Below are 24,895 nucleotides of genomic sequence, written 5' to 3'. Positions count from 1 at the left end.
GAGGAATTGGACAGAAGGGGGGAGAGGTGGAGGAGGAGCAGACAGAGGAGTTGGAGGAGGATAAAGACAAGTAAGGTGGAGGGTGATATGGTCAGACAGGAGGAGGAGGAGCTAGACAGAGAGGGAGAAAAGGAAATGCAGAGAAACATGAGTGAGGAGGGAGTAGATGGGAGACAGTATTTATGTGGAAAAACTCCAACCAGGCCCCTGGACCAAAGCAGGCCAAATTTGACACACAAACTCATTGCCCCAAGAGGACCAGTGTAGGGTTGTTTATAACACTCTAGCTCTACTATTTGTAGATACATGGACACATTTTTTAAGCCCTTGCTGTATAGTCTACCCTGCACAACAGGTGTGCTGTTTGGGAATAGTATCCAACTGCCTTATCGACCTACTTTGCAGAGCAGCCTACATGTTGACAAGAAACATTGTTCCACCCTCCCAGCACAACAGGTATATTGTTTAATAGCTGTAGCAGCACCACCATTTATGATAGGGAAAGTTAGTTTTGTGCGATATTCTGAGTGCAAGTCACAGCCAGGTGTGGTCCAGATTGCAATAAGTTATGCTGACCAGCAGTTGTGAAGTGGAATGGAGGCCACAGGGCTGTTGAACCACTGAAAAGAGTAAACACAGTGGTTCGCATGGCGCAAGCTATAGGCAGAAGGGACCCACTGGTTCAACCGGGGTGTGGGGCGTACATGACTCTGAGCAGTGCATTAGCAAAACAGAGGCACGCAGCCTAGTATAAATAGGTGTTGTTTTCTAACGAGAGTCATACAAGTGTAGTAGCTCTCCTGTACGGCTGAGCGTGACACTCCTCTGGGCTACTCGCAGCAACAGATGGGGTGACAGCATCCCAGTCCACAGCAGGTCATGTGTTCGACCCTCTGAGGCTGATGCAGGGTCCGCAGCCAGCCAGGGTGGGCACTCTTTGGCTCGCTACCGTGGGTAGTCGTCTCGGCTCCCGACACACACCGGAGACTTACGTGGTGAGGGCAGCAGATTCGGATACCGGATCATGGGTGGTTGTTGCCGCCGCGTTCCCAGCTACACCAGCTGAGGAAGAAGCAGCAGCGGGGCCGGCCTATGGCTCCTTGCAGAGCAGTGCGGAGTCAACAGGGACGGTGGCCGCTGAGTCGGTTGCTCGCGCCGCCATCCTGACGTACTCGGAACTCAACAGCTGGCGTGAAAGGCTAGGACACAGTGTTGCATTGCACAGGCCACTGGCGTGGCTTCCTCAGCATTGCGGGGCCATGTGACACAGGCTGAGGTGAACGGAGCATTGTAGTGGAAGCAAATAAATCGTTTCGAAAGTTCTCGCCGAGTTTTAATTCGGCACCTCCTGGCACCCACCCACTACGTTTGGTGTCAAAAGCCTCATTTGGCATCTAATGCCACAACATTAGGTGTCAGAGTAATGGACGTAGTCTGTCCAGTATGACGTTCAAGCCCACCATCTGCAGTACAGTCACAAGATGTGGTGAGTGCTGACAAAATTGTTCTTTTTGCGTGTTGGACGTTTTCTTCCTTTTTTGTTTTTTTCTTCGAGTATGGCTCCTGGGAAGACACTTGTAGAAGTTTTGCATGGGTTTAGTATTTTTTGTTGTCATAGTAAGTGTTAGTATGTTTGAGGCAGTAGGATTTGATTACTTGGAAAAGTGTTTAATAATGTCAAATGGTGCAAGATTTTCTGAGAAAAATAGGGGTAAGCTATAGGAAAAGGTGAGTAACATACAATATGTACAAGAACCAATATGGAACAATAAGAGTGGAAGACCAAGAGTGAAATGTTCAGATTAAAAATGGTGTAAGACAGGACATATTCTTTTGCCCCTCTACTCAGCCTATACAGCAAAAAGCAATGACAAAAATAAAAGATATATGAATTATTTAGGAATAAAAGAGATAACTCACCTAAAGGCGGAACCACTGCTTCATCTATAGGTACGCAAATGAAAGGTACAGTGTGTAATGGGACACCCTTTTCTAACATAACTTTTTTTTTTTTATAGAAGTAGGTGATACCAGGATTAATATTGAATCTCATATAACATTATCTCAGCTGCTTCACTGAAAGAATTTCAAATGCTTTTGTATACAATGTACACTCCTGGAAATGGAAAAAAGAACACATTGACACCGGTGTGTCAGACCCATCATACTTGCTCCGGACACTGCGAGAGGGCTGTACAGGCAATGATCACACGCACGGCACAGCTGACACACCAGGAACCGCGGTGTTGGCCGTCGAATGGCGCTAGCTGCACAGCATTTGTGCACCGCCGCCGTCAGTGTCAGCCAGTTTGACGTGGCATACGGAGCTCCATCGCAGTCTTTAACATTGGTAGCATGCCGCGACAGCGTGGACGTGAACCGTATGTGCAGTTGACGGACTTTGAGCGAGGGCGTATAGTGGGCATGCGGGAGGCCGGGTGGACGTACTGCCGAATTGCTCAACACGTGGGGCATGAGGTCCCCACAGTACATTGATGTTGTCGCCAGTGATCGGCGAAAGGTGCACGTGCCCGTCGACCTGGGACCGGACTGCAGCGATGCATGGATGCACGCCAAGCCCGTAGGATCCTACGCAGTGCCATGGGGGATCGCACCGCCACTTCCCAGCAAATTAGGGACACTGTTGCTCCTGGGGTAACGGCGAGGACCATTCGCAACCGTCTCCATGAAGCTGGCCTACGGTCCCGCACACCGTTAGGCCGTCTTCCGCTCACGCCCCAACATCGTGCAGCCCGCCTCCAGTGGTGTCGCGACAGGCGTGAATGGAGGGGCGAATGGAGACGTGTCGTCTTCAGCGATGAGAACCGCTTCTGCCTTGGTGCCAATGATGGTCGTATGCGTGTTTGGCGCCGTGCAGGTGAGCGCCACAATCAGGACTGCATACGACCGAGGCACACAGGGCCAACACCCGGCATCATGGTGTGGGGATCGATCTCCTACACTGGCCGTACACCTCTGGTGATCGTCGAGGGGACACTGAATAGTGCACGGTACATCCAAACCGTCATCGAACCCAAAGTTCTACCATTCCTAGACCGGCAAGGGAACTTGCTGTTCCAACAGGACAATGCACGTCCGCATGTATCCCGTGCCACCCAGTGTAAGTCAACTACCCTGGCCAGCAAGATCTCCGGATCTGTCCCCCATTGAGCATGTTTGGGACTGGATGAAGCGCCGTCTCACGCGGTCTGCACGTCCAGCACGAACGCTGGTCCAACTGAGGCGCCAGGTGGAAATGGCATGGCAAGCCGTTCCACAGGACTGCATCCAGCATCTCTATGATCGTCTCCGTGGGAGAATAGCAGCCTGCATTGCTGCAAAAGGTGGATATACACTGTACTAGTGCCGACATTGTGCATGCTCTGTTGCCTGTCTCTATGTGCCTGTGGTTCTGTCAGTGTGATCATGTGATGTATCTGACCTCAGGAATGTGTCAATAAAGTTTCCCCTTCCTGGGACAATGAATTCACGGTGTTCTTATTTCAATTTCCAGGAGTGTATTTTAGGCTAAAATATACAAACAGAAATTAACTTGTTACAATCTATACAGTTAAAATTACTCTTCTTTTAAAAATATTTGAAATTATGAAATATCTGGCATACTTAAAATTCATATTATTAATTGCACTACCTAAGTCCAATTATTATATTTGCTTCTGTATTACTTTATAAAATAATGATATAACTTGGTGAATATTCTCCTTTTGTTAAAGAAGTATGTAAACTCTTCTGTTTGGTAAACTCTTTGGAATGTGTGAGTACCGCAGGATGAGTTAGTAGTAGTGGGAATGCCTCTGATGAAATCAGAAGAGTTTTTTAATTTTGTCAATAACAATGTAATTGTTGGTTTTATGGAAATGGAGTTTGAGAAGGCAGTGTGACATAGAAGAATGGGATAAAATAAAAGAAAGTCATAGGAACAGAAAGTACTTCATCAATTATTCAGAACTACTGGAACCCACAAAATCAAAATTTCAACCTCGAGAATGTACCTCTAGATGCAAGAACGGCAGCCAACAACAAGAGAAAAATGAAGATAATTAAAAAGTTTTTCTTTTGTATATCTTACACCTCTCTAAGCTTTCGAAACTTTTACAGAGACTGAGAAATTGAATGGTAATGTGTAAGAGGGTAAGATGCCTGTCTCCCTACATTGTACTCAGTCGGCTGCCAGCTCTTTCATGGCTCACAATGAGTCTACTGGGATGAATAGTGGGGTGGGTTGGGGCAGGGCTAGCAGCTCATGGGAGGGTGAGAAGCCATCTAGATGGCACAGGTTGTGAAGCAGCCATTGAAATCTCACATGTTGAGCTCTAATGCGTGTTGTGCCACTGGGTGGTCCACCTTGTCTTTGCCAACAGTTTGGCGGTGGCCATTCATTCTAGTTGACAGATGGCTGGTTGTCATACCAACGTAAAACCCCATGCAGTGGTTGCAACTGAGCTGATATATAATATGGCTGCTTTCACAGGTGGCCTGGCCTTTGATGAATTGGAATAAGCCTGTGACGGGACTGGAGTAGAATCCCTATGGCAGGGGATTGGGTGTGGGAGTGGCACAGGCATGGACTAGGATGTTGTGAAGGTTGGGTGGGCAGTGGAACACCACTTTAGGAAGGGAAGGAAGTATCTTGGGTAGGATGTCCCTCATTTCAGGGCATGATGATAGATAATCAAAGCCCTGACAAAGGACATGGTTCAGTCAGTCCAGTCCCAGGTGGTAGAGGGTGACAAGAGAGTGTCCTTTGTGGTTGGTTCTTGGATAGATATAAGAATCAGGTGAGTGTGGGGTATGGCACTGGGGATTTGTTTGTGAATTAAGTCTGTAGGGTATTGCCTGCCTGCAAAGGTCTTTGTGGGGCTTTCAGTATATTGAGCAAGGAAATTCTGATCACTGCAGATGCATCTACCATGGGTGGCTAGGCTGTATGGGAGGGATGTTTTGGTGTGGAAGGGGTAGTAGCTGTCGATTTGCAGGTACTGTTGGTGATTGGTGGGTTTGATGTGGAGCAAGTTGTGGATGGAACCAACCAAGAGGAGAGGATTGACATCTAGGAAGATGTGGAGGAGGACCAGGTGAAGTGGATGGGAGAGAAAACATTGAGGTTGTGGGGGAATGAGGGTAAGGTGTTCTGGTCTTGGGTCAAGATTATGAAGATCATCAATAAGCCTACACCAGACCAGGTGTTTGGGGTTTTGGGAAACTAGGAATGTTTCATCTAGGTGGCCCATGAAGAGGATGGCATAGGAGGGTGCCATGCAGGTAGCCATGGCTGTGCTATGAATTTGTTTGTGTACCTTCCCATTAAAGGTGAAGTAGTTATGGGTTAGGATGTAGTTAGTCAGGTGCACAAAGAATGAAATGGTAGGTTTGGAATGTGCAGGATGTAGGGAGAGGTAGTCTTCAATCACAACAAGTCATGGGCATGAGGGATATTGGTGCATAAGAAGCTCACATTAACAGTGATGAGTATTGACCAGGCAGGTAAGGGTGTGGGGATGGTGGAGAGCCAGTGCAGAAAGTGGTTGGCATCTTTAATGTGGGAGACTACGTTCTGGACAATTTGTTGCAGATGTTGGTGAACAAATGCCAAGATTCTTTTGGTGGGGGCACTGAAACCAGGCACCAAGGTGCACCGAGGATTGTTAGGTTTGTGGGTTTTGGGGAGCATGTAGAAGATGAGTGTTCAGGCTGTGATTGTGGTGAGTTGGGGGATGGATTCAGGGCAGAGGTTCTGGGAAGGTTCTAAGAATTTCAGCAGGGATTGGAGGTTTCTCCGGTTCATCACAACAGTGGTGGAACCTTCATCTGCCAGGAGGATGATCAGGTCAGGATCTGGTTTTAGGTTGTGTAGGGCTGTCCTTTCTTCTGCTGAAAGGCTGTTGTGACCATGAGATGGTTATGTGGAAGTGTTTAAGGGTTATGATTGGATCGTGGTATGAACTGAGATGGGCAGGGTTTGATGTAAGGATTGGATAAGCTTTGGTTGGAGGGGTTGATGGCACATCAAATCCACCAATCACCAACAGCACCTGCACTTCAACAGCAGCCGCCCCTTCCACACCAACACATCCCTCCCATATAGCCTAGCCACCCGTGGTAGACACATCTGCAGCGACCAGAAGCCCCTTGTCCATTATGCTGACGGCCTCACAAAGACCTTTGCAGACAGGCAATACCCTCCAGACCTAATTCCAAAAAGATCTCCCATGCCATAACCCCACACACACCTGATCCTCACATCCATCCCAAGAACCGACCACAAAGGAGGGCCCCTTGTCACCCAGGACCACCTAGGACTTGAATGACTGAACCACATACTTTGCCAGAGCTTTGGTCATCTATTGTCATGCCCTAAAATTAGGGGCATTCTACCCAAGATACTTCCTTCCCCTCTCAAAGTGCTCAAATTGTGTGATTTCAATAGCTGCTTCACAACCTGTACCATCTGGATCCTCCCAACCACCACCAGCTTTTCTGAGCTGCACAGATGGGAGCTCTCCTTGCAGCACATCCTTCACTCCTGTAACCTGCCTGTAGCTCCCCCCACCCCCCACCCCACCCTATAGTGAGTGTGTGTGTGCCCCAGGATCATCCCCTCCCCTCCCAATTTGTGTCAGCTAGTTGTGTGTTGCTGTCTCATGCACTAGTCTGTGAAATCAAGTGCCCTACTGCCTGCCACCTGGCCCTTTACCTGCGCTCCTAGCTAGAGTCCACAGGCGGCTTCTCCTCTCCCATGAGCCACTAGAAGCTTCCCTCCAACCCCTCCCTGCCTTCCACTTATCTCCACTCCTCACCCCACCCCTCACCCTACCCTACCCCACCCTACCCCACCCCACCCCACACCAGCCCAGCCCAGCCCACCCCACCGCACCCCACCCCACCCATCATCCCTGCTTCACCCCAGCACACTCACCATGAGCCAGGAGTAAACAGTCTGTTGACTCAGCACAGTGTAGGGAGATATGTGTGTGTGTGTGTGTGTGTGTGTGTGTGTGTGTGTGTGTGTTTCCTACAACGTTAGAAAAGAAAGTTCATTCAGAAAGCTAGCAAATCTCTGTACCTTTCATCTATGTACCTATTGACAATGAAGCACTTCTGCCTTTTGGTGAGTTGTCTCCTTAATTCCTAAATAATTCGTAATTCTCAACCATAAATAAAAGAAATTTTCAAGAGTTGGATTCAAATTCAAGATGGAAGGTTATCAGTGATAACATTTGCTGATGACACTGCTATCGGCAATGAAAGTTAAGAATTACAGGATATGTTGAATGGAATGAACAGTCTGAGTACAGAATATGGATTGAGAGTGGCTCCAAGAAGACGAAACTAATGAGGAGTAGCAGAAAGTATAACAGTGAGAAACCTAACATTAGAATTCGGGATCACAAGTTAAGGTATTCTGCAACCTAGGTAGCAGGATAACTCATGATAGACAGAGCAAGGAGGACATAAAAAGCAAACTAGCACTAGGAAAAAGAGCATTCCTGACCAAGAGAAGTCTACTACCAGCAAACATCAGTTTTAAATTGATGAAGAAACTTCTGAGATTGTACATTTGGTGCACAGCAACATTATGGTAATGAAACATGGACTGCGGGAATGTCAGAACAGAAGAGAATCAAAGCATCTGAAATGTGGAGCATGTTCCTTCTGCAATATTGCAGAAAGACTTGACAGGTATGTAGCCACTGCATATGATTGTTGGCAGCACTGGTCACAAGAATGTATCTTTGCAAGAAAAGCTATGTGGCACTACTGAGAGAAAAGACCATTGTGTTTGGCGTATCTGTTTGGTGCATTGTACTGCATCAGCTGCAGCAATTTGAGCAGCGTTTGCCACGACAATGACACAACAAACTGTTTTAAATCAGATACTTCAAGTACAGCTCCAAACCAAATGCCCAGTAGCGTGCGTTTCACTGACCCTAAACTGCCACCGTTTGTGGCTTCAGTGGAGTCAAGCGAGAGCTAATCAGAGGGTAGGGTGGATGTCTGTCTTATTTTCTGATGAAAGCTGGTTCTGGCTCAGTGCCAGTGATGCCAGTGTGTTTCTTAGGAGGCTGATCGAGGGCTTGCAAGCAACTTGTCTGTATCATTATACCCATACCTGTAGTTATGACTGGGGATGTGATTTTGTATGACAGCAGGAACACACTTGTGGTTATCTCATGCACTGTAACTGAAATATGTGCATCAGTCTGGTGATATGGTCATACTGCATTCATGAACAGCATTCCAGATTGTGTTTTCAACAAGATAACACTGGCCCACACATCATTGTTGTGACCCAACATGCTCTAAAGAATTTCAAGATGTTGCCTTGGCCTGTTGCATCACCAGATGAGTCTCCAGTCCAGTACATATCGGACATCATTGGACGATAAGTCCAGTGTCATCCACAAACTGCATTAACCACCTCTGTATCAGCCAATGAAGTGCAATAGTCATGGAACTCCATACCACAAACTGACATCTGAGACCTGTATAACACAGTGCATGCAGTTCTGTGCTCTTGCATTCAACATTCTGGGTGTCACACTGATTATTAATGTACCAGCATTTCACATTTGCAGTAGCTTATTTCACACTTACATTAACCTATAATCTTGCAATGTTAATCACTTAAATATGTTATCTAGACAAATGATTCCCAAAATTTCATTTATGCGATTTTTTACATAAGTGAATATGCGTACATTTCCTGGGATCTCCTCCCAAAGCCTTGGATTGATTTAAACCAAATTTGAGACAAAGACAGCAATCATGACAAGCGTCAGCACTGTAGGCATTATAACAGCCAAGCTCCAACAGGAGCACAGTTAGGGCAAAACATTCTTTTTTCCCAACCCTGCTGAATAGGCTGCCGTGCATGATTGGTGTGTTGTGTTGGAGTAGTATGGCCTACCTCTTCAACCTGCTTAGCAGGGCAGCATACACCTCAGATCCCAGAAAGAGCAGATCCAGACCCTGACATAGGATGCCCAGCATGACAGGCTTGTTGTTTTTGAGTAGTATCAACTGTGTTATCAAACTATTATGTGGGCTACATATGTGGATAGGTACAGTTGGGGACATTTGAGGTAGGTAGGGGAGGGGATGGATATGGAGAGAGGGGTGTAGTAGTATGGGGTAGATATAGGAAGGGGGCAGAAGGGAATGGACAAAGAGGGGTGGTATGATGGGATGGACAACTAGGTGGCCAGAGGGGATGGACAGAGAGAGGAGAAAGTGGATGAGGGATAGAAAAAGGAGAAGATGAATATGGAATGGGAGGAGGAGATGGGTAAGGAGGAGGAGTAGAAAATGCAGCCTGTTAAGTAAGAGAATGGTCAGAAATACACAGATGATAAAAGATATCACCATAGTTCTCTCACAAACAAACAGAGGGAATCTTTGTCCTTCCTACAGTGTCCATAAAACATTAGAACATTTGAATTCTTGAGTGAGATACACTAGAAGAGACATGAAAGCAGCTTATGCCTCGAGTTTATCATAGATGTTTGACGCCAAGTGCAAAATGTTGATTTGTTGACAAAAATGAAGACTAGACACTGCAGGAGGATGACCTACAACACTGCAGCAGGCTCTGGAGCGACTGGAAAAAGGAGAAAGTTGTAAAGGTACTGAATTGGCCCTCACAATTACCTGGTGCTAATATCATTGAAAATGTATGATCTTACATCAAAAAGAAATTGCAGGAAAAAAAAACAGCTGTCATTGCAGATTTGATGCACTTGGGGTCTCTTCTGAGTGAATATGTGGTAAACTTGGTTTGAAGCATGTGTCAGAGGTACCAAGTTGTTATGACCACTGCAGGTATCTGGACATACTATTAACTACTGCATTTTCCTTTTGTTCACATATGTTGTATATATGTCTTTTAGTTTGGTGTCAAACACTTTTTTCTACTAATTTACTTGGCTACAATCTTATGTAACAGACTGTACATAGGAAGGGAGGCAGGAGGAGCTGAATAGGGAGAGGTTGGGATGCAGAGATGGATGGAAAGGTGGAGAGGAACTTATGAACAGAGGGAGGAGGTAGGAGTAAATGGACAGTGAGTGAGGGCAGGAAGGATGGACAGGGAAAGAGCAGGTAGGCAACAATGGTCATAGAGCAGGAGATCCCACACATGTGGATGGCATGCCGGGGCACAGTTTAAGATGGAAAGAGGAGGGGATGGAGAGAAAGGGATGGGCAGGGGGAGAGGGGGCAAGAGTGGATATACAAGACAGTACTATCATGGGCAAATGTACCCTTATGTACATTCTGTTGTGTTCTTATTTCATATTTATTTCGATTTCAGACATTGGTGGAGATTTGGACATGAGGATCACTGGGATGGAGTACCATCACACAACTGCAGCTGGAATATTCAGGAGGGGAGGGATGGAGAGAGACAGAAAGAGGCTGTGGAGCAGAAGACAGAATATGTGAGGATGGAGGGGAAGGTGATCATGTTATGAGGAGTTCCTACCAAGTCTCTGGACTGAAGTGGGCTACATTTGACACACAAACTTCTTGCCCCCAGGGGACCAACATAGAGTGATGTATAACACACCAGCTCTAATACTGGCAGAGATACAGACATGCGTTCTTTTTTAAGCTTAGGGGGGGGGGGGGGGGGTTAGGGAAGGGAATGGAAAGAGATGGTGAGCATGTGAGGATGGATGGGGAAAGAGGGGAGAGGATCAGGATAGAGAGATAGGATTATGAGATTAACAGTGGGAGGGGGGAGGAGGAGATGGATAGGCAAGGAGTTGAGCAGGTGATGGGCAAGAGAGGAGAGATGAGGACATGGAGTGACTTACTTATATGGCCAGTGTATGTATTTATGTCCAGGATCTCCTCCCAAACAACTGGATCAATTTTGACCAAATTTGTTACACATCAGCAGGCCTCACAAGTATCAGCACTAACTAAGTTCATAAGCTCCTGTTTTAAATAGGAGTGGAGTATTGTCAAAGAGGTGTTTTTCCAACCCTTGGCATGTAGGCATATAGGCTGTGCTGTACGGTAGGTAGATTGTGTGGGGATGGTATCGGCCTGCCTATCACCCTGCTTTGCAATGCTGCTTACATGTCAGGGGCAAGAACGGTTTTTGACCCTCCAACATTTGCTATGCGTCAGGTGAGTTGTGTGGGGCTAGTATTGGCCTGCTTAATCGGCCTTTCTTGCAGGGGCTACATGTGCAGATGGAAATGGCTGAGTGGATAGATGGGGGTGGAGATGGGTAGTGAGAGGAGGGGGGACAGAGAGTAGGGGAGAAGGAAACAGACAGAGAAGGGGTGTAGGAGATGGACAGAGAGAGGAGGGAGGATGTGCAGGACAGAAAATGTGAAGAGGAAGAGAGAGACAGAAAGAGAGAAAGAAGAAGCCATGTTGTGAATGTAGCACTGACACGCCTTGTAGAGGCTACATCTATGATGGATATGACTGAGCAGATGCGGGGAGGTAGCATGTGTATAGTAAGAGAAGGGGAGAATGAGTTGACAGATAAATGGGAGAGGTGTGTATGAACTGATGGAGGGGAAGGAGGAGATATACAATGAGAGGGGAGATGCAAGAGACAGGTGGAACGGGTGGTGGGCTGCTGAAAAGGAAGGGGAGCATAAGGATATGGCAGAGGGAGGAGAAAGAAGATTTAGTTAGATAGAGGGGCAGAGAAGATGGATAAGGAGAATGGGAGGAGGAGGTGGAGAGACAGAGTGGGAAGGAGGGCAACTTCATCCAGAGTTGTAAGGATGGGATGGGGAGGAGGAAGTGATGAATACAGGGAGGTAAGAAGAGATGTCTGAAATATGTGTGTCGAGCAAGTACCTATGTGAAGCTGTGAGGAAAGGTTAGTTTGTACAAGGTGTTTCACAATTCATGTGACACACTTCTAAAGATTGTAGAGGGGAATTAATAGACAAAGTATTACATAGGGACCCATGCCTGGAAATGGTTCTCCTCCATATTAGAAGGAAAATAAGAGCTACTAAATCACACGCTACTACTCAGCTGCATGCTATGTGTTTCTTACTCAGTTCATATGTTATGGTAGGTTACTCACATTCATGAATGGTATGTCGATACAATTTCAAGTGATGTCCTCTGTTTCCATCTGTCTTGTTTTCGTGCTTCCTGCTGGTGTGTCAGTTGACAATATGGTGACTAGTATGGCAGTAACAGGATGCCTGAATCCACATTTGCATAGTACACTGACATATTTTTAATTTATGCTAAAATTCGCCGTAATGGAAGAGGAGCTCAATATCTGTACCATGATTACTTCCTAAGTTGTGTGGCTGTGTCTCATCCCATGTCCACCACACTAGAACAATGGCTGAGGGGAAAGTGAAAATCCACAAGTCATTGATCATACTGTGGTGATTGAAGAAGGCAGTGCACTGCCATACTGGAACAAGAAGTGCATCATCAAGTTGAAGGGAACCCATCAACAAGTACTTGAGCTATTGCATGTGACTTGTATGTGTCTCTCTAATCTGTCTGGTGTGTTCTGTATGAACAGCAACTCCATTCATATCACCCTCAGAAGATACATGCCATGGTCCTGGCGGATTTTTTGCTGTGTATCAATTTCTGTATTTGGTTTTTACAACAATGTGTGGATTTTCCTCAATTTACAAGGAGAGTTTTATTCACCAACTAAGAGTATTTCAACAAGCAACGTATTTTGAATGCTCAAAATAGCCTTGCTTGGGATCAAAAACACCCCAAAGAGACATGTACACAAAGCTTTCACTCTCGGCATTAGTACCTGGACAGAATTCTACAATGGCCATGTGATTGGGCCTTACATTTTTCTTCCCCATGTAATGGGCATCAGGTACTTGATATTGCCACAACAAGTGCTGACAGAGATTTTGCATGATGTTCCTTTGGACATTTGGCATTAACTATGCTTCCAACATGATGGTGCAACAGCAAATTTTGCAGTTCGCAACTGAAACCATTTGAATGTAGTCTTCAGTGGCAGGTGATCGGTCCAGATGGACCACATGCTTGGCTACAAAAATCGCCATATTTAACCTCTTTGGACTTTTCTTGTGGGGTCACATGAACGGACTTATTTACAAGATCTGTGTCAAGTCAGAGGAAGATTGATTGTATGGATCATAGCTGTTGCAGAACTAATTAACCATATACTATGCATGTTGGATGGAGTTTATGCAAACTCACTGCGCAGGTATGACTTGATAGTCATCTTATCAAACAGCTGTTGTAATCTCACAGTAAATAGGAGCAAAATATGTACATGCTTTTTCCTTGAAACATTGGAACCAACCATTTCCGGATATGGGTTACTGCGTTAAACGTGATCTGCTAAGTCCCATCTACAACCTATAGAAGTGTGTAACAAAAATTGTGAAAAATCCTATTAAAGCTGAGCATATGTATGTTGTAGTAGTTGTTGTGGTCTTCAGTCCAGAGACAGGTCTGATGCAGCTCTCCATGCCACTCCATCCCGTGTAAGCTTCTTCATCTCCCAGTACTTACTACAATGTACATCCTTCTGAATCTGTTTACTGTATCACTCTCTTGGTCTCCCTCTACGATTTTTACTCTCCATACTGCCCTCCAATACTAAGTTGGTGATCCCTTGACACCTCAGAACATGTCCTACCAACCGATTCCTTCTTCTAGTCAAGGTGTGCCACAAATTTCTCTTCTCCCTAACTCTATTCAGTACCTCCTCATTAGTTATGTGATCTACCCATCTAATCTTTAGCATTCTTCTGTAGTGCAACATTTTGAAAGCTTCTATTCTCTTCTTGTCCAAACTATTTATCGTCCACGTTTCACTTCCATACACGGTCACACTCCATACCAATAAATTCAGAAACTACTTCCTAACACTTAAATGTATACTCCATGTTAACAAATTTCTCTTCTTCAGAAACGTTTTACTTGCCATTGGCAGTTGACATTTTATATCCTCTCTACTTCGACCATCATCAGATATTTTGTTCCCCAAATAGCAAAACTCATTTACTACTTTAAGTGTCTCATTTCCTAATCTAATTCCCTCAGCATCACCCAATTTAATTCGACTACATTCCATTATCCTCATTTTGCTTTTGTTGATGTTCAACTTATATCCTCCTTTCAAGACACTGTCCATTCTGTTCAGCTATTCTTCCAGATCCTTTGCTGTCTCTGACAGAATTACAATGTCAGCGGCAAACCTCAAAGTTTTTATTTCTTCTCAATGTATTTTAATTCCTACTCCATATTTTTCTTTCCTTTCCTTTACTGCTTGTTCAATATACAGATTGAATAAGATCAGGGATAGGCTACAACCCTGTCTTACTCCCTTCCCGACCACTGCTTCCTTTCATGCCACTCGACTCTTATAACTGCCATCTGGTTTCTGTCACATTGTAAATAGCCTTTCTCTCCCTGTATTTTACCCCTGCCATCTTCAGTATATGAAAAACAGTATTCCAGTCAACATTGTCAAAAGCTTTTTCCAAGTCTACAAATGCTAGAAACGTAGGTTTGCCTTTCCTTAATCTATTTTCTAAGATAAGTCGTAGGGTCAGTGTTGCCTCACATGTTCCAATATTTCTACGAAATCCAAACTGATCTTCCCTGAGGTCGGCTTCTACCAGTTTTTCCATTCGTGTGTAAAGAATTTGTGTTAGTATTTTGCAGCTGTGGCTTATTAAACTGATAGTTCGGTAATTTTCACATCTGTCAACACCTGCTTTCTTTGGGATTGGAATTATTATATTCTTCTTGAAGTCTGAGGTTATTTTGCCTTTATCATACATCTTGCTCACCAGATGGTAGAGTTTTGTCAGGGCTGGCTCTCCCAAGGCTATCAGTAGTTCCAATGGAATGTTGTCTACACCTGGGGCCTTGTTTCGACTTAGGTCTTTCAGTGCTTTGTCAAACTCTTCACACAGTATCATATCTCCTGTTTCATCTTTATCTACCTACTCTTCCATTTCCATAATATTGTCCTCAAATACATCACCCTTGTACAGACCCTCTATATACTCCTTCCACCTTTCTGCTTCCTCTTCTTTGCTTAGAACTGGGTTTCCATCTGAGCTCTTGATATTCATGCAAGTGGTTCTCCTTTCTGCAAAGGTATCTTTAATTTTCCTGTAGGCAGTATCTATCTTACCCCTAGTGAGATAAGCCTCTACATCCTTACATTTGTCCTCTAACCATCCCTGCTTAGCCATTATGCACTTCCTGTCAATCTCATTTCTGAGACGTTTGTATTCCTTTTTGCCTGCTTCATTTACTGCATTTTTATATTTTCTCCTTTCATCAATTAAATTCAATATATCTTCTGTTACCCAATGATTTCTACTAGCCCTCGTCTTGATCCTCTGCTGCCTTCACTATTTCATCCCTCAAAGCAACCCATTCTTCTTCTACTGTATTTCTTTCCCCCAATCCTGTCAGTAGTTCCCTAATGTTCTCCCTGAAACTCTCTACAATCACTGGTTCTGTCAGTTTCTCCAGGTCCCATCTCCTTAAATTTCCACCTTTTTGCAGTTTCTTCAGTTTTACTCTACAGTTCATAATCAATAGATTGTGGTCAGAGTCCACATCTGCCCCTAGAAATGTCTTACAATTTTGAAGCCTGGTTCCTGAATCTCTGTCTTATCAGTATATAATCTATTTGAAACCTTCCAGTATCTCCAGGCCTCTTCCATGTATACAACCTTCATTTATGATTCTTGAACCAAGTGTTAGCTATGATTAAGTTATGCTCTATGCAAAATTCTTACAGGTGGCTTCCTCTCTCATTTCTTAACCCCATTCCATATTCACCTCCTACGTTTCCTTCTCTTCCCTTTCCTACTATCAAATTCCAGTCACCCATGACTATCAATTTTTCGTCTCCTTTCACTATCTGAATAATTTCTTTTATCTCATCATACATTTCATCAATCTCTTTGTCATCTGCAGAGCTAGTTGGCATGTAAACTTGTACTATTGTGGTAGGTGTGGGCTCCATGTCTATCTTGGCCACAATAGTGCATTCACTATGCTGTTTGTAGTAGCTTACTCACACTCGTATTTTTTATTCATTATTGTACCTACTCCTGCATTACCCCTATTTGATTTTTTATTTATAGCCTTGTATTCACCTGACCAGATGTCTTGCTCCTCCTGCCACCGAACTTCACTAATTCCCATTATATCAAATTGCAACCTAGCCATTTCCCTTTATAAATTTTCTAACCACCAGCCTGATTGAGGGATATGACAGTCCATGCTCCGATCTGTAGAACATCAGTTTTCTTTCTGATACTGACATCCTGCTGAGTAGGCCCCACCCAGAGATCTGAATGGGGGACTATTTTACCTCTGGAATATTTCACCCATAAGGAAGTCATCATCATTTAACCATACAGTAAAGCTCTCAGGAAAAATTACGGCTGTAGTTTTCCCTTGCTTTCAACCATTTGCAGTACCAGCATAGCAAGGCCGTTTTGGTTAGTGTTACAAGGCCAGATCAGTTAATTGTCCAGACTGTTGCCTCTGCAACTACTGAAAAGTCTGCTGCCCCTCTTCAGGAACCACACATTTGTCTGGCCTCTCAACAGATACCCCTCTGTTGTGGTTGCACCTATGGTACTATCCGTATCGCTGAGGCACGCAAGCCTCCCCACCAACGGCAAGGTCAATGGTTAATGGGTGGGGCATACGTATGTACATGTAAGAATTTCTTCCAGGCCTCTGGACCAAAGATGTCCAAATTTGACACACAATTTCCTTGCTTTGAGAGGACCAATATAGGAGGTTTTATAACACTGTAGCTCTAATATCTACAGAGATACAGACATGTGTTTTCTTAAGCCCCTGCTAGACAGACTGCCTTCCATGACAGGTGATTTGTGTGCTACATGTCCAGATGAGCATACCTGAGGAAAGGTTAAGATGAGAGAAGAGAGAGAGAGAGAGAGAGAGAGAGAGAGAGAGAGAGAGAGAGAGAGAGAGAGAGAGGAGAGAGAGAGAGAGAGAAGGGCGGGGGCAGGGAGGATGGTAGAAAGAGAGGTGCAGGAAGAGGAGGAGATGGACGGAGAGATGTTGGAGGACAAGACGGGCAGAAAGTAGGGAGGGGATGAACAGAGGGAGATGGAAGGATGAGATGGACAGATATTATGGTAAGGTGGTGATGGACAGAAGAAGGAGAGGAGCAGATGGACCAAGAGATGGGTATCTCGTGTGTGACATACATGTACACAAACGAATGAACTGAGAGAGGTGGGAAGATGAGATGCACAGATTGGGAGGTGAGGATATCATCAACAGATAGCCATGCTAGTGAATCAGTACCCCTAATTCCATTTTGGAGATTGTAGATTCTTGTACAATTGGCATTTGCCATTAAAATAAATAAAGCACATGGCCAAACAATGAAATATGCACCATCAACCTTAAAATATCCATTTTACTGCATAGCCAGTTGTATGTGATGTGTAGTGGAGTTAGCTCACCAAGCAATTGACATATCATGAGACCTGGCAATAATGTGCCTAATATTGTGTATAACACTGTACTACCATGGAGGAATGTACCCCAACATTTGTTCTATCATGTCTTCATTTCATACCTATATCGATCTCAGACAATTGCTGGTAGGTTGGGAGGTTGGCACACAAGGATGGCTGGGTGGAGTATTACCGCAAAAGTGCAGTTGGGGTATTCAGGTTGCAAGGGGGGGGGGGGGGGGATGAAGACATAGGTTGTGTGGAGGGCAGGGGAAGGAGCATAGGTTGTGAGGAGGCAAGTGGTAGAGGAAGTAATAAATACCTGGGTGAAGCTGAGGTGTTCAGCAACCGTATTTATCCAGAACTCAGATGCGTCTTACAGGTATACTCAAGATTAATATAAAATGTCCAGTGTTTGATTTAAAATTCCCACCAATCGTAAAAGTGGTCATACGTTTGATGCTGCAGGAAACCTATTTCTATCTGGCAACATTGGATTCGACTGGCAGCAGCAGTGCATTGATGTGATAATGAGTTGTGAGGATTCACAAGCTTGCTAACACTGTATCCCTCCTGCCCCATTGTCATAAAACTGTCTAGCCTATGATACGCCATTACAGTCTATGGTGCCAGTGAACTTGAATTGAAAGTGATCTGTGTTATCGGTAACACTGCAATATTTTTGTTAGTAACTAGTTTTGTAACGAAAAAAATAAAAGGTATTCATATGATGCAGGCTATAAATCAAAAGTAATAGTATATTCAGAACAAAATGAAAACAGAGCAGCTCAGCCGCATTTCAGCCCTGCACTAACAGAAAAGAAAAGGTTCAAGTTTGGCGGTTTAGAAAGAAGAACCAAAAAAATGAGGAAAACTAAATGTTCAAATAGAGGACTGAATGCAAAATGGTCAAAAGTAGAAGATAACATATTGAAATGGACTCAAGGACACCATCAAAATGGTATTCAAATTAATACAAAAATGAATGAAATGCATGGTGTAAGGTAGTGCTACAGTGGAACATGACAGACTTTGTGAGTGGAGTTGGTTGATGCTGCAGGTTTAGAAAGCCTCATGGACTTAGAAAGTGAATCAAAACTAAAATATCTCAGAAAATGTCACTAGAGTATGAAAAAATATGAAGAGAAAATATTATCTTTCCATCACTTTATTATTCAACATTGAAAGAAAACCAGTGTGGAACTCAGGCAAATAGCAAATCTAGATGAAACACCTGTGACATTTGATGTACCAAGTAACAGAACTGCCATGAAAGTTGCTAAAACTATATCTATAAAAAGAAGTGGTCATAAAAAACATGCACTACACTGTTGTCCATTCATGTTGTGTTGACAGTACTAAACTTAATCCAACACTCAATTGCAAGCACAAAACAATGCAAAAATATTCTGAAATTCCCCCAGGTGTTTTTGTTCACTTACATGACAGAGATTGGATGGACAAGGCTGGTGTGAAATAATGAATTAGCAGAATCTGGGTCCGTCCCCGGTAGCTGAGTGGTGAGCGTGACAGATTGTCAATTCAAAGGGCCCGGGTTCGATTCCCGGCTTGGTCGGAGATTTTCTGCGCTCAGGGTATTGTGTTGTCCTAAACATCATCATTTCATCCCCATCAATGCGCAAGTCACCAAAGTGTCGTCAAATCAAAAGACTTGCACCAGGCGAACGGTCTACCCGACGGGAGGCACTCATCACACGACATTTCATTTTTTTCAATAGAATCTGGGAGAGGAGGAAATGTGCTAGATCAGTTTAAGTTTTCTTTCATACTGGGAGGACTTACTTCACAATTGCAGCCTCTTGATGTCAAAGCAGAGCATATGCATGTGTGAATATATGTGTAAGATAATGATCGAAGCAGACGAAATGAATTAAAGTTTGTGCTGTGGCTTGGACTCAAACCCTGGTCTTCTTGCTTGCTAGGCAGAAATGCTAACTATTGCACTACCACAGCACAATAGTCAACTATGCTGCACGGACTACATAAGCTGAGTGCCCCCTCTGAGACCCCTGGACCAAAATGGCCGAAATGTGACGCACCAAATCCTTGCCCCAAGATGACCAACATAGGAAGCTTTATAATACTCTATTTCCAATATTTATTTAGAAACAGAGATGCTTTCAGCCCTGCCATATAGATTGCCCTGCATGACAGGTGAGTTATTTGGAAACAGTAATGATCTGCCAGGGCAGCTGAGGAATGGGATACAACCGGTCACCTGTGACCAATGACGTCATAGTTTACTCATGATTATTAATGTCTTTATTTTCGAGCCATAGACAATAAATTTGTTATCTTCTGTGGATAAGCACCATCATTTTAAATTGAAATAAATAAATGTATTATTAAAAAAAGGGCAAACATTGTGTAAGAATTTTGTTGTTTGCATTCATTTAAATCATTTGTTCTTTACAATTCATTTGGTACTTATTTCCATTGTTAGTGAGTTTGAGATAATTTAGGACAATTTTTACTTTTTTATTTACATTTGTAGGTACAGATTTATCTATTCCTATGAATATGGCAGACCTAAAGCAGGCTTTGGGTGTAGATATGGTGTCAACCATCCACATTTTGCAATTCCAGTTGCAATGTGGTCTTCTTGCTGATTACACTCCTGGAAATTGAAATAAGAACACCGTGAATTCATTGTCCCAGGAAGGGGAAACTTTATTGACACATTCCTGGGGTCAGATACATCACATGATCACACTGACAGAACCACAGGCACATAGACACAGGCAACAGAGCATGCACAATGTCGGCACTAGTACAGTGTATATCCACCTTTCGCAGCAATGCAGGCTGCTATTCTCCCACGGAGACGATCGTAGAGATGCTGGATGTAGTCCTGTGGAACGGCTTGCCATGCCATTTCCACCTGGTGCCTCAGTTGGACCAGTGTTCGTGCTGGACGTGCAGATGGCGTGAGACGACACTTCATCCAGTCCCAAACATGCTCAATGGGGGACATATCCGGAGATTTTGCTGGCCAGGGTAGTTGACTTACACCTTCTAGAGCACGTTGGGTGGCACGGGGTACATGCAGACGTGCATTGTCCTGTTGGAACAGCAAGTTTCCTTGCCGGTCTAGGAATGGTAGAACGATGGGTTCGATGACCATTTGGATGTACCATGAACTATTCAGTGTCCCCTCGACGATCACCAGAGGTGTACGGCCAGTGTAGGAGATCGCTCCCCACACCATGATGCCGGGTGTTGGCCCTGTGTGCCTTGGTCGTATGCAGTCCTGATTGTGGCGCTCACCTAGACAGCGCCAAACACATATACGACCATCATTGGCACCAAGGCAGAAGCGACTCTCATCGCTGAAGACGACACGTCTCCATTTGTCCCTCCATTCACGAGTGTCGCGACACCACTGGAGGCGGGCTGCACGATGTTGGGGCGTGAGCGGAAGACGGCCTAACGGTGTGCGGGACCGTAGCCCAGCTTCATGGAGATGGTTGCGAATGGTCCTCGCCGATACCCCAAGAGCAACAGTGTCCCTAATTTGCTGGGAAGTGGCAGTGCGGTCCCCTACGGCACTGCATAGGATCCTATGGTCTTGTCGTGCATCCGTGCGTCGCTGAGGTCCGGTCCCAGGTCGACAGGCACGTGCACCTTCCGCCGACCACTGGCGACGACATCGATGTACTGTGGAGACCTCACGCCCCACGTGTTGAGCAATTCTGCGGTACGTTCACCCGGCCTCCCGCATGCCCACTATAAGCCCTCTCTCAAAGTCTGTCAACTGCACATACGGTTCATGTCCACGCTGTCGCGGCATGCTACCAGTGTTAAAGACTGCGATGGAGCTCCGTATGCCACGGCAAACTGGCTGACACAGACGGCGGCGGTGCACAAATGCTGCGCAGCTAGTGCCATCCGACGGCCAACACCGCGGTTCCTGGTGTGTCCGCTGTGCCGTGCGTGTGATCATTGCTTGTACAGCCCTCTCGCAGTGTCCGGAGCAAGTATGGTGGGTCTGACACACCGATGTCAATGTGTTCTTTTTTCCATTTCCAGGAGTGTATGTTCGATGTGAGCGCGAGGAGGGGTCTGCTGCAGAAATGGTGTAACCCAGAAGTTTCCTGATTTTAGAAAAAAAGAATTACTGCTACAAAAATTGTTCTTTGTAGTTGGAGTGATATTAAATGTAAATATTTGCTCTCTACATGAACTAAAGAATTACATTTTCAGTGACAAAATTGTGGTTTACACCATTTTACCTCCAAGAAAAATTTGAAACTTTATTGATTTATACCACAATTTTGTACTCTTATGCGTCATTGTTGGTCTCCGCAAACAAAATATGTATGTACTGCCTGAATGAAGTAACCTACAATATCACAGTTTTAAGAAAAATGATGGAAATAACACTATTTAAATTAAATAAATAGAATGTATTAAAGAAAATAAACAATATTTATTTCACTTTTTGCTACAAACACGGGATGCAAAGTACAACTTCTTCCTTTACTGACATTAGTACTCAAAATAATGTAACTTATTAAGGTAATAAGACAAAAATGAATAACCTATACTAGGTGACATCTGTCTCTCGATGTATGTTGGAAATGGGGTTGGATGACCTTGAAAAGTAGTTCAAATTAGGTATTTGAAAGTGTAGCAAACCCATTTTCTTACCTATATGGACACTGACAGCCTAGTAAGCACTGATATTTCAGCCTCTTGTGGTAACATTGAACTAAGTCGCTATTGCTGTAGGTAGATAATAAATTTACACAAATTATATTTGAATTGAATAAGCAGCCTCTAGTGGGGGCAACACAATACTAACTCCAGTCAGCTGCAGGAGTAAGCTCTTACGGCAATTTTGATGTCCATTTTCCAAGAGGATGGCAAACACACTTGATGGTGGTTTTGGTTCTAATTGTTTAAATAAAGACTTATGTCCAGTTCCTATGGAGAGGTGACGTAGGTTAGTGAAGGTAGCCCAAGTGCCCTTTATTTCCTGCCATTTTCTTAGGGTAATAGAGGTAGCCCAATTGACCTATCTTCCTGCCAAAATTCAAACTTCCCGCCAGTTCCTAGGACGAGGTTGCGGTGGGGTGACAGGTTAGTGGACGTAGCCCAAGTGCCATCTCTTTCCCACCATTTTCTTAGGTTAGTGGAGGTATCCCAAGTGCCCTTTCTTTCCCCTCCAAAATTCAAACTTGCCGCCAGGGTGGGTTAGTAGAGGTAGGCCAGCTGAGCTATCTTCCCTCCAAAAGTTCAAACTTCCAGTCGTCTTGAATGATGTCAATTGCGCAGTCAGCTGGCTTCACTTGACATCACATACTTGCGTCACGGCGCCATCTTGGATAATGGTACTTGGGGTGACACACAGGTTGCCCTACTACTGGCATCCATCCTATCTCCAACCAGTTTGATTTCATCAAACACCTTCCTCTCCCCAGTGACTACCATGAGGTGCGCCGGTTTCTTGGCATCATCAACTTTTACAGCCGACACATTCCTCGTGCTACTCCCTCACTGATGCAGTTGCAGACAAAAACACTCCTGTTGCCAGGAAGTTTCCCTGGATGGAAGACACTCATTGTGCTTTCGACGCATTGAAGTCCTCTCTTTCCCACGCTGTCATGGTGGACCATAGTATCTGAGACGCTCGTATTTCCTTTACGACTGATGCAAGTGATTCGTCAATAGGTGGGGTGTTACAGCAATATCTAGATGATACAACAGAGCCCTTAAAATTTTTCGCCAACTAAATTGACAGCCTCTCAGTGCAAATGGTCAAAATTGACCGTGAATTACTGGCAGTATATGAAGCGGCACGATACTTTCGCAATGACATTGAGGGCCGCGAATCCATCATATTAACAGGAGTAGCAGTGTTAGCTGCTGCAGGAGGAAGACGTGCTTTGTTGGTGGGGCAAATTTTAGCGATTTGTTCGAGATAAACTCACGCTGCAGTGTTCTTCTTTAGCACGCCAGTGCAGAACTGTTCACAGAATCACCTGAGTGAAAAATCTGTGCAATACGATCGTTTATTTATACATAAAAGCCAACTTATGAATTTTCCTTTGTGCGAGTCCGTGTGTAAAAGACCGTGTGTCGATTTAAAGTCCTAGATTCCCATATTTAACTGTTCGCGTCGTTCCTGCGTAATCTTCCATTGACTCTATCAATAACCGTTTGTATGTATAAATTTCGAACATTTGCAAGTGGCACGACATACTCGTACTGTTATTGTTTTATTGTACACTTAAACGTAATTGTGCTCCTTTAAAATTTTGAGAACAGCACGCCTATCCTCGTTCAAAACTATCGTTCTCTAATTTCGCTGTACAATTACGTGAGAAATAGGTTACTATGTGAATTTTAGGATGCTTACAAACTGTATTTTCGTATGTTACTGGTACCATTGTTTTCGATGCGTAATTTATTTTGTGTCAAATCAGCGTTTGTGGTTCACAGTTCTACTAGAGAATACATCACCCCTAAACTTCCTTAAACATCAAAGAGTTTTTGGAAGCTACCATTATCCTTTGCAGATTCTATGAGCAGTTTGTACCCAAGCGGCGTTTGTGATTTAGTTACCTTAACAGTTTTTTTTAACATATTGAGTTACATCTAGTTTTCCCTCGAAGAGGAGTAGCCCTATATATTATCCACATTTATCATAAATTAACCCTGTTTTCGAGTTTGCTAATATGGTGGTTTTCACAGTATTGGCGATGCAATAGTGAAATATTACCAAATGCGCTGCGTTCTGTACACGCTGTTTCATATCCCCTTAGTACAACACACAGAACACGTAGCGTCCGTTCGATAAGAAAGCATAGATTGTACTAACTATAGCTCCAGTAGAGAATGTATACATCGTCCACCAGCGATATTATTGTTTAGAGTGCCCACAGAGCCCCCCCCCCCCCCTTTCCCCATGCTGTGTGGAACACAGATGGAGACAACTTGAGCTTCAGCATTATCACTGTGATGAGCGACTGCCGCCACTTATGTGTGTTCGTAATACCTGAGGCGTCGTGGGACACGTGGTCAGTCGAACACCAAGATCAGAGGTCATGATTTATTGTTCACTATCGTCGGTCGTTGTGTGGGTGACGCTGGTCGTTCAACTCCCAGCAATGTGTGCGGAGACGACGAAACTGATGTGGAGTCAGTGGAGAGATCTTCTAGGGCCATGCCCACTTTAAAGGGTTGATGACCACCATTGTCGGTTTGCCATTGACCTCGATTTGGAAGGTGTTTTCGCTGCAGCTGATAATTTGATATGGGCCCTTGTAGGTGAGTGTGAGCACAGGTAGGACCACATTGTCACGCACCATTATGAACTGCATTGTGGCCATGCGTTGCGTACAAAGATAGATGGCGCTGTGTGGGGACCATGGCAGTGGAAG

Source organism: Schistocerca gregaria, chromosome 1 (assembly GCF_023897955.1).
Source record: "Schistocerca gregaria isolate iqSchGreg1 chromosome 1, iqSchGreg1.2, whole genome shotgun sequence".
Taxonomy (NCBI): Eukaryota; Metazoa; Arthropoda; class Insecta; order Orthoptera; family Acrididae; genus Schistocerca; species Schistocerca gregaria.
This window is presented reverse-complemented; position numbering follows the sequence as displayed.